Source organism: Mesoplodon densirostris, chromosome 9 (assembly GCF_025265405.1).
Source record: "Mesoplodon densirostris isolate mMesDen1 chromosome 9, mMesDen1 primary haplotype, whole genome shotgun sequence".
NCBI lineage: Eukaryota > Metazoa > Chordata > Mammalia > Artiodactyla > Ziphiidae > Mesoplodon > Mesoplodon densirostris.
The window spans coordinates 6473231-6483730 of NC_082669.1; the positions used below are offsets into that span (position 1 = coordinate 6473231).

The window sequence follows — 10500 nt, forward strand, 5'->3', positions numbered from 1 at the left end:
TTTGGCCTCCCGCTGCTGCGGCTCCGCCTTCTCCTTTAGTCGCCCGCGGCGGTGGCCGCCAGCTCCGCCCCCCGCCGGGCACCGCTGCAGGCCCCACCTCCTCCGCCCACCCCCCACCACAGCGCGCCAGAGGGGCCGCTCCATGCGGCCCGAAGGCGGCCTTGGAAGGTAGCGGCACACCTGAAGCTCCGGGGGTGTCTGGCCCGGACCCAGACTCCGCCGCGGGCCCGGGGGGCGGGTTGCACCGCCCCCCCCACCACCACAGCGCGCCAGAGGAGCCGCTGCATGCGGCCCGAAGGCGGCCCCGGAAGGCAGCGGCACACCTGAAGCTCCGGGGGTGGCTGGCCCGGACCCAGACTCCGCCGCGGGCCCGGGGGCCGTCCGTGCGGCCCGCGAGCCCCTCCACCTGCACCTGGCCGGCCCCACCGGCGCCCAGCCCCGGCGCCGCCACCTGTCCGCCGGTGTGGCTCTCTGCAGCTCTCTCCGGATAAAGCTGGATAAAGGTCTGGATGGGAAGGAGGGGCAGTGATTCAGCCTATTGCTCTTAGTGCCCCTCCCCCACACTCAGAAGCCCTTTGTGACAAGGCCACAGCTCTGTGATGCAGGCCTGGGGTTCTGCCATCAAGTGAACTCCCAGAGCTCTGTTGCCTGAGGGCGGCAATGCAGTTCAGAAGACGGAGAATCTCTTTTCTTTGAAAAACACTGTTGCTATCTGGCTGAGATCCAGCCCAACTTCCTGGGTGATTGATATCATCCTTGGCTTCCTGTGTGGACTGGGGCTCTTCCTCATGTTACTCCCCTGCTTCCAGAGTAATCCATTCTTAGCACCACCTAGGAAACCTAGAAACATCAGGAAGCATCAAGTAGAGCTGAAGGGGAGGAGCAGGAGTAGGAAGAAAAGGAGATCTTTGAAAGCTTGCAGAGATTGCCTGGAAGAACTGGAGGGGACTCACAACCTGGCTTCACCTCTGCGGAGCTGCCTGGGGAGGCTTCCTGGCAAGGGCAACTTTCACCAGCTCTCATGTCAAGACCCTCCTGGTGAGATGTGCAAAGCAGTGCCTGCTGGAGCCTGTGGAGGATACTGCTTGAAGGCTTGGGAACCCTGCAGGAACACCTCCTGTAGGGTTTCCTTCCTGGTTCAAGACACTCGAGAGGTGCTGGAAGCACATATTACAAGGTTTTGGGTAAAGCACGGGCGGACCCTACCCCTCAAGGTCCTCAAGCCCGTCAATCTCTTGAAGTCGACAAAGTTCCAACCCTCCACCATCCTGCGGTTAGCCTCGTCCCCTTCAGCCACCTGTGTATCTGGGCCCCACTCAACAGTCACGTTTGCTGAGTTCCTGGAGAAACCTCCTCAGGCTCATTCAGGAGAGAAGGTGAGAACAGAAGAGTCCGTTCCTGCCCTGAAGAGGCCTCTCCTTGTCCCCTCCACTGTGTGTAAGGAAATCCAGAGTGCCCTGGGAGCGATTCCACCTGGTGACTACCATGGGCCCTCAAAGGCTTCTCTGACTGCACAGCAGGGAAGGCCACCTTCTCAGTCCCTCACGCTCAGCCTTGTGGGCAGAACCTGGAAGAGTGAGACTGTGGAATGGGTCAAGAGGGACAGCCTAGAGCCAGGTCCAAGTTCAGCAATGGTCAGGAACGAGCCAAGAGAGGAGAGTGGTGGTCAGGCCTCAGGAGACCCCTGCCATAGGGTAACAGTGATGGAGGCGAACTTAGGATCCCAATCTTTGAGAGGTGAAGAGGCCAGGGAGGCTGTGGAGGCCAAGGAGTCTCCTGCTCTTCAACCACAGTCTAGTGTTATCTTGGAAACCAAAGTGTTGACAAAATCCCAAACCACAAATGTACCTATGAGGAGTTTAGAGGTGCCAGGGGCCAGGAAAAGTTTCCTACTACCTAGAATGTCTGTTTTCCAACATCTAGGTGAGCCATGCCTTAACATGGAGGTTGCTAGTGAGTTTAACTCCAAAGTAAAGGTACAGTCAGACAACCAGCTTCAGGACTTTCCCAAACACAGGTTCCTTGCTGCAGACAACTTGGCTTCTCAGGTGCCTCAGTGCCATCCCCAGAGAGTCCCCACCAGAGACACGTTAGCTTCCCAGGAGCCAAGTGGCCTTATGGAAGGCCAAAGGAGCAACCTAGGGCAGCAGGAGCCCCAAACTTCAAAACTCCAAGACTCATGGAAGAGCCAGAGCAAGATGATTGCCCCTACTTACAAAAGAGAGGACCGTAGGAGGCATAAACCAGGAGAGCATGAAGAGAGGTTTAAAGAATGAGGGACCCCTCAAGCTGGAAGTACGAGCCGCCCTGCCCAGGTCAGGGGAATAACAGACTCTATTGGGAGCAGATGTCTCCAGCTCATGCCAGAGAAGAAATGTAGCCCTCCAGAGAGCCTCTTCAGAAAAAGGATGAGGCTATTTTTAAAGTGGATTTTCCCCAATAAAAAAGTCAATGGTCGAGATGCTCTGCAAAGAAAAAAAAAAAGCCCATATCAGCCACTGCCCGGAGTCACGGATCAGTCCAAAGCAGATCAACCTTGAAGAGTGAGACTGCTGAGGGTCAGGCACTCATGCCCGCTGTTGGACAGATCGTAGAAGAAACAAGAGCGATTCACCATGGACTTCACGCCACAAAGTTAAATGAACACAGACTGGAATGCCAAGTCCCAGTGTGTGGGGGTTTCTGCTGCCATAGGCTTACCTCCTACCCAGAGCAAGGGAGAATGATGGGTTCTACAGCCTGCAGTCATAAAGCCACCTCCAAGGGCCAGAGTTGTGCTGTCAGGGAAAGGGAAGTCAGACACCAACAGAGTTTGAACAGTGTAAGGTTCGACGATGAGCAGCTGGGCCTAAGGTGCCTCCCATCCTTGCCCCCCAGGAAGAGTGTGTTTCCAGTTAGTACCTGCCAGTATGGGCCAAGGATTCCAGGTGCCCCAGCCCGCCATAAGCACTGTCCAAGGCATTGTCATCTTTGGGGAGGTGTCTTGCCTGGTCGACAGTAAAATCCTTCTTTAGTCTTCCCTTTAGTAGGAAAACATGTCTCCAAGTAAAATTTCAGTCCATGTAGAGAAAATGATTTTCTCATTAGCACATCCAAGATATTTAATGTTCCCCAATACATATATATATATTTTTTTTTTCTAATAAAAGCATAGTGTAATGGCAAAAAAAAAGAAATTTAAAACGGCATGGAAAACTGCTGAACATTAGGAATAATTAAAGATATGCAAATCCAAATTACAAAAACCTATCCGCTCACACCAGTCAGAATGGCCATCAGCAAGAATTCTGCAAAAAGTAAATGCTGAAGGGGTTTTAGAGAAATGCCTACCCTTGGTCCAAAGTGGGACATGGTAAGAGCCAGTAGTGAAAACAAAAATGAGGTGCCTTGTAAAGGTAAATACTGAGCTACCATTCAATCAAGCATACCCACTGCTGGGCCTATCGCCTGAGGGGATGAGAATCAAAAAAAAACACAGGCTGGGCTTCACTGGTGGCCCAGTGGTTGAGAGCCCACCTGCCAATGCAGGGGACACGCGTTCATGCCCCGGGTCGGGAAGATCCCACGTGCCGCGGAGCGGCTTGTCCTGTGAGCTAGGGCTGCTGGGCCTGTGCGTCCGGAGCCTGTGCTCTGCAATGGGAGGGTCCACCGCAGTGAGAGGCCCACGTACCGCATTAAAAAAAAAAAAAAAAAAAAAAAAAAAAAAACACAGGCTGGCAATCCTCCACTCCAGCAATATTTACCATAGCCAACACTTGGAAGCTACGAAAATGTCCATCAACAGAGGAATGCACAAAGAAGAAGTGGTCCATGTACACAATGGAATATGACTCCAATAAAAAAATATATAAATACAATTTATAAAACAAACATAAGTAAGGAGACATCAGCTTTGGGGGGCACATTCCACTCTAATATATAACCGAGGAACACCACTGCCCGGATGGTCTGTTTGCCTAGTTCCCAGGTTGGGAAAAGCAGAAATGCTGCCGCCCTCTGGCCGTTACCTGCAACAGCAGCTTTAAGACCTGTGCTAAGGGTCACTTCATATGCAGCAGTACTGGTGGGCTGTAAATGAAACCTGCCCTCAAAACGTCTTGAGGGAGGTAATGGCCAAAATATTTCTAAATGTCACACACACTTCACGAAAACAATTTGAAGAGGTAAGCTGTACTCACAGTTGAAGAAAAGAAGGACATGCCAGAAAGCTCAATTTCAAGGGATTATGAGACGCATGCAAATCCAGCCACAAAGTGGTATATCGGCTCACACTAGTCAGAATAAACATAAGAATTAAACATAATAAGCAAAAAAACTACAAACAAAAAATGCTGAAGGTGTTGTGGAGAAGTGCATACCCTCAACTTTAAGCGGGACGTAACCTCGGAAGAGCCACTAGTGAGAACAGACTGGAGGTGCCTCTACAAGGTAAACATTCCGCTACCATATGATCCAGCAGGCCCACTCCTGGGCCTATAACCTAAGAAGACAGAATTGGAAAGACACAGGCAGGCAAATGTGCATTGCCGCAGCATTACAATAGCCATGACGTGGAAGCAACCAAAAAGTCCATCAACAGATGAGTGGACAAAGGAGAACTGGTACATGTACAGACAGAATATTAGCCAAGGAAGAAAAGGACACAATGCCATTTGCAGCACCGTACATGAGTCTAGAGGTGATCACGTGACTTGTAGTAAGTCAGAAAGAGAAAGACACGTATCGTATGATATCACTTATAGGTGTTACCTAAAAATTGATACCAGTGAAGATATTTCCACAGAGAAGGGCAATCCCAGATTCATTAAACAAACTTATGGTTCACCAACGGAAAGGTGTGAGGACTGGATACATTACGAGATTGGGGTTAACAGACATATACAAACACAGGTGAAATATATAATCACCAAAGACCTACAGAATACCAAGAGAAGACTACTCAACATTCTGTCCTAACGTACATGGCAAAAGGATCCCAGGAAGAACAGACATATGTATATGTGTAAAAGAACCACATCTTGCACACCTGCAACAAGCCAAACATTGTAATCAAACATGCTGTGATAAAAAAATAAAAAAATTAAATTAAAAAAACGAACAAGAAGTAGTGAGACAAACTTAAGGGGCCTTCTCCTGGCACATTTCATTCCAAATTACAACCTAGAACACGACTTCCATTGAGGCTCTGCTGCCCTAGTAACCAGATTTGGTAAGGGAGAACCGCTGCCCCCTTGTGGCCGTTTCACACAACAGCACCTTTAATCCCAGCGCTAATGGTCAGTGGATATTCAAAATCATTGCAGGCCTGTAAATGACACCTGCCCTGAAAACAAATCCTGGGGTCATATATCGACCAAAAAATTCAAAAGACGTCCATATTTCAAAACGACACTTTCAAGAGGCATATTTTGTTCTGCATATTTGTTCTGCACATTAGGGTTCTGCTTCTTTTTCTTTCTTTCTTTCTTTGTTAAAAAAAAAAAAAAAAAAAAAAACGGGAATGGAAAAAGGCAACCCTCAGAATGGGAGAAAATATTTGCAAACGAATCCATGGACAAAGGTTTAATCTCCAATATATATAACAGCTCATGCAGCTTAATATTAAAAAAAAAAAAACAACCCAATACAAAAATGGGCAGAAGATCTAAATAGACGTTTCTTCAAAGAAGACACAGAGATGGCCAAGACGCACATGAAAAGCTGCTCAACATCACTCATCATTAGAGAAATGCACATCAAAACTACAGTGAGGTATCACCTCAAACCTGTTAGAATGGGCATCATCAGAAAATCTACAAACAACAAATGCTGGGGAGGGTGTGGACCAAAGGAACCCGCTTCCACTATTGGTGGGAATGTCAATTGATACAGTCACTATGGAGAACAGCATGGAGGTTCCTTAAAAAACTAAAAATAGAATTACCATAGGATCCAGCAATCCCACTTCTGGGCATATACCCAGAGAAAACCATAAATCAAAAAGACACATTCACCACAATGTTCATTGCAGCACTATTTACAATAGCCAGGTAATGGAAGCAACCTAAATGCCCACAGACAGACGAACGGATGATGATGTGGTCCATATATAAAACGGAATATTACTCAGCCATAAAAAGGAACGAAACTGGGTCATCTGTGGAGACGTCGACGGATCTACAGACTGTCATACAGAGTGAAGTAAGTCAGAAGGAGAAAAACAAATATTGTATATTCATGCATATATGTGGAACCTAGAAAAATGGTACAGATGACCCGGTTTGCAGGGCAGAAAGAGAGACACAGAGGTAGAGAACAAACGTATGGACACCAAGAGGGGGGAAGCCATGGGTTGGTGGTGGTGGGATGAGTTGGGAGATTGGGATTGTCCTGTATACATGTATATGCATAAAATAGATAACTAATAATAATCCTGCTGAATAAAAAAATCAACTTAAATTTCAAAATTTTTAAAAATAAATAAAATTTTTAAATAAAACGGAAAAGAAGTTCTTCCCTTCACACAGATGTATTTATAGGAATGAATTATTTCCATGCTTATATCTATAAATACATAGAAGAGGAATAAAATCTAACTTGAACCAAAAAAGAAAAAAAAAACCCAGAACCCACCAGTTGTACAGAGGGAAACCCATCAGGGCACTTTCTCCAGCGGGAAACAATTCTGAAATTGGTCAGAGGTGGGGAATCACCTCCCATGCAGCCAGCAGCCCCCCCCCACCCCCGCAAGGAGCGTCCTCATTGCAAAGCTGGGGGACCGTGCCGAGGCCTCTGTGAGTAAACGTGAGCCGAGCCCCAGGCCAGCTGCTGCTGAACTGTTCCCACCCTTCCCAGGTAAAACACCTGAATATGTACGAGGGCTTGAAAGCCTAGAGGAAGGGCCGTGGAGCCACAGCAGCGACAGCACGCAGGCCGACTTGGTGCCTGCAGGCCAGCCAGGATGGTCCTGGCCCCGGGCGCTCTTCTGGAAGCTTTCCATTTCCCTGCCTGGGATACTCCTCCTGTCCCGGCCCCCACTGCTTTTTTCCTTCCTCACCTCTGCCCGGGGAGAAATTCCAGCGGAAGGTATGGGTGACACATCCTCTTCTTTAGCAGGTGGCAGCCCGGCAACTCCTGCAGAAAGTCCAGCAGAGCCCCACTCACACCGGGCCACCCACAGAGCCGTGGCCCCTCCCTCCCTCCCACCAGCACAGCCCCGAGACTGCTGACGGGGCAGAGAATATGGCGTCAGGCACAGCTGCAGGGGCTCTTGCTGCCTGGAGCAGTGTTTATATGGACCTCAACCCAGGCACACCTGGGGAGGGCTGGCCGGCAGGGTCAGGCTGCCCAGGTCAGCCCATCCTCACCCCTCAGGGACTCACATTGCAGAAAATGGACCTCGCTGAACCGGCCAGGTCCAAGGAACAGGTGTGGGCTCCTGAGAGTCTGGATAGACAAGGGGCTGCAGCTCCGGCTTGTTTTCTAATTCCTTTTATCTGGCCCATGAGTGGGAGACAACTTCAAGAAGACCCTCTCCTAATGAGAGGAACCCAGGAGTCAGGGAGAGGAGCGGTGATGGGTGGAGACAGAGGCCTGGTGCCCCGGCTGCGGTGGAAGCCTCTGGAAGACCAGGCAGAGGGAGGCCGCACAGAGTGATGCCCAGGGTCACAGACCTGTCGGAGCTGCTGTCTGTTCGTTCAAGTCCTGCTCTGAGGTGCTCTGTGTCAGCTCTGAGTGACAGGTGATCTGGGCTGCTCTGCAATGAGGGCTACGTGCACGGTACCTGTGTGCCCAGCCCTGCCGGGGTACCTGCCCAGGGGAGCTCCGTATCCTGGGAGGGGGCCTGACCACGAGAGCGCCATGGGCTGCTGGGGAGGGGGGGCCTGCCCAGGTGAGCTCCGTATCCTGGGATTGCCCTGACCACGAGAGCCCCGTGGGCTGCTGGGGACCTGGTAAACGATGTCGGGACAGTCAGTGAAGCCACCGAGGATATACATCCGGTAGTTCCTAATTCCTACACCCTGCTGGTCATTCTACCATCCACCAGGACACGGTATTCTGTATTAGACTTCAGTGATGCCTTCTTCTGTATTCCATTGGTCCCCGAAAGGCTCTGCTGCCCTAGTAACCAGATTAGGGAATGGAGAAATGCTGCCGCCTTGTGGCCGTTTCCCACAACAGCAGCTTTAAACCCAGTGCTCATGGTCACTAAATATTCACACTCACTGCAGCCTGTAAATGGCACCTGCCCTGAAAAACAATCCTGGGGTCGAAAATGGACCCAAAACTTCTAAAGAGGGCAACCGTGCAAGAAGACAATTTCAAGAGGTTAATTGTACTCTCCGTTTTTTTCTGTTTTTCTGTACCAGAAGTTGAAAACGGCCCCTCCGCCACGCCCCGGTCCCCGAGGCCTCCGTTGCCCTGCCGGGGCGGGCTGGCCGCGGGGATGGCGGTAAGGCGCAAGGACAAGCGAAGCTGGGCCTCAAGAGGCAGTCCGCGGTCCCCGCCCCCGTCTACGGCCATACCACCCTGAACGCGCCCGATCTCGTCTGATCTCGGAAGCTAAGCAGGGTCGGGCCTGGTTAGTACTTGGATGGGAGACCGCCTGGGAATACCGGGTGCTGTAGGCTTTTGGCCTCCCGCTGCTGCGGCTCCGCCTTCTCCTTTAGTCGCCCGCGGCGGTGGCCGCCAGCTCCGCCCCCCGCCGGGCACCGCTGCAGGCCCCACCTCCTCCGCCCACCCCCCCACCACAGCGCGCCAGAGGGGCCGCTCCATGCGGCCCGAAGGCGGCCTTGGAAGGCAGCGGCACACCTGAAGCTCCGGGGGTGTCTGGCCCGGACCCAGACTCCGCCGCGGGCCCGGGGGGCGGGTTGCACCGCCCCCCCCACCACCACAGCGCGCCAGAGGAGCCGCTGCATGCGGCCCGAAGGCGGCCCCGGAAGGCAGCGGCACACCTGAAGCTCCGGGGGTGGCTGGCCCGGACCCAGACTCCGCCGCGGGCCCGGGGGCCGTCCGTGCGGCCCGCGAGCCCCTCCACCTGCACCTGGCCGGCCCCACCGGCGCCCAGCCCCGGCGCCGCCACCTGTCCGCCGGTGTGGCTCTCTGCAGCTCTCTCCGGATAAAGCTGGATAAAGGTCTGGATGGGAAGGAGGGGCAGTGATTCAGCCTATTGCTCTTAGTGCCCCTCCCCCACACTCAGAAGCCCTTTGTGACAAGGCCACAGCTCTGTGATGCAGGCCTGGGGTTCTGCCATCAAGTGAACTCCCAGAGCTCTGTTGCCTGAGGGCGGCAATGCAGTTCAGAAGACGGAGAATCTCTTTTCTTTGAAAAACACTGTTGCTATCTGGCTGAGATCCAGCCCAACTTCCTGGGTGATTGATATCATCCTTGGCTTCCTGTGTGGACTGGGGCTCTTCCTCATGTTACTCCCCTGCTTCCAGAGTAATCCATTCTTAGCACCACCTAGGAAACCTAGAAACATCAGGAAGCATCAAGTAGAGCTGAAGGGGAGGAGCAGGAGTAGGAAGAAAAGGAGATCTTTGAAAGCTTGCAGAGATTGCCTGGAAGAACTGGAGGGGACTCACAACCTGGCTTCACCTCTGCGGAGCTGCCTGGGGAGGCTTCCTGGCAAGGGCAACTTTCACCAGCTCTCATGTCAAGACCCTCCTGGTGAGATGTGCAAAGCAGTGCCTGCTGGAGCCTGTGGAGGATACTGCTTGAAGGCTTGGGAACCCTGCAGGAACACCTCCTGTAGGGTTTCCTTCCTGGTTCAAGACACTCGAGAGGTGCTGGAAGCACATATTACAAGGTTTTGGGTAAAGCACGGGCGGACCCTACCCCTCAAGGTCCTCAAGCCCATCAATCTCTTGAAGTCGACAAAGTTCCAACCCTCCACCATCCTGCGGTTAGCCTCGTCCCCTTCAGCCACCTGTGTATCTGGGCCCCACTCAACAGTCACGTTTGCTGAGTTCCTGGAGAAACCTCCTCAGGCTCATTCAGGAGAGAAGGTGAGAACAGAAGAGTCCGTTCCTGCCCTGAAGAGGCCTCTCCTTGTCCCCTCCACTGTGTGTAAGGAAATCCAGAGTGCCCTGGGAGCGATTCCACCTGGTGACTACCATGGGCCCTCAAAGGCTTCTCTGACTGCACAGCAGGGAAGGCCACCTTCTCAGTCCCTCACGCTCAGCCTTGTGGGCAGAACCTGGAAGAGTGAGACTGTGGAATGGGTCAAGAGGGACAGCCTAGAGCCAGGTCCAAGTTCAGCAATGGTCAGGAACGAGCCAAGAGAGGAGAGTGGTGGTCAGGCCTCAGGAGACCCCTGCCATAGGGTAACAGTGATGGAGGCGAACTTAGGATCCCAATCTTTGAGAGGTGAAGAGGCCAGGGAGGCTGTGGAGGCCAAGGAGTCTCCTGCTCTTCAACCACAGTCTAGTGTTATCTTGGAAACCAAAGTGTTGACAAAATCCCAAACCACAAATGTACCTATGAGGAGTTTAGAGGTGCCAGGGGCCAGGAAAAGTTTCC

The 10500-nt window shown here is 52.2% G+C and overlaps 1 non-coding gene across 1 annotated transcript; it reads left to right on the forward strand.

The window, feature by feature from the left end:
• Positions 1–8490: 8490 nt before the first annotated feature.
• Positions 8491–8609, forward strand: LOC132496560 (5S ribosomal RNA). The gene has a single exon (XR_009533455.1). It is a non-coding gene; the product is annotated as a 5S ribosomal RNA (ribosomal RNA).
• Positions 8610–10500: the final 1891 nt, after the last annotated feature.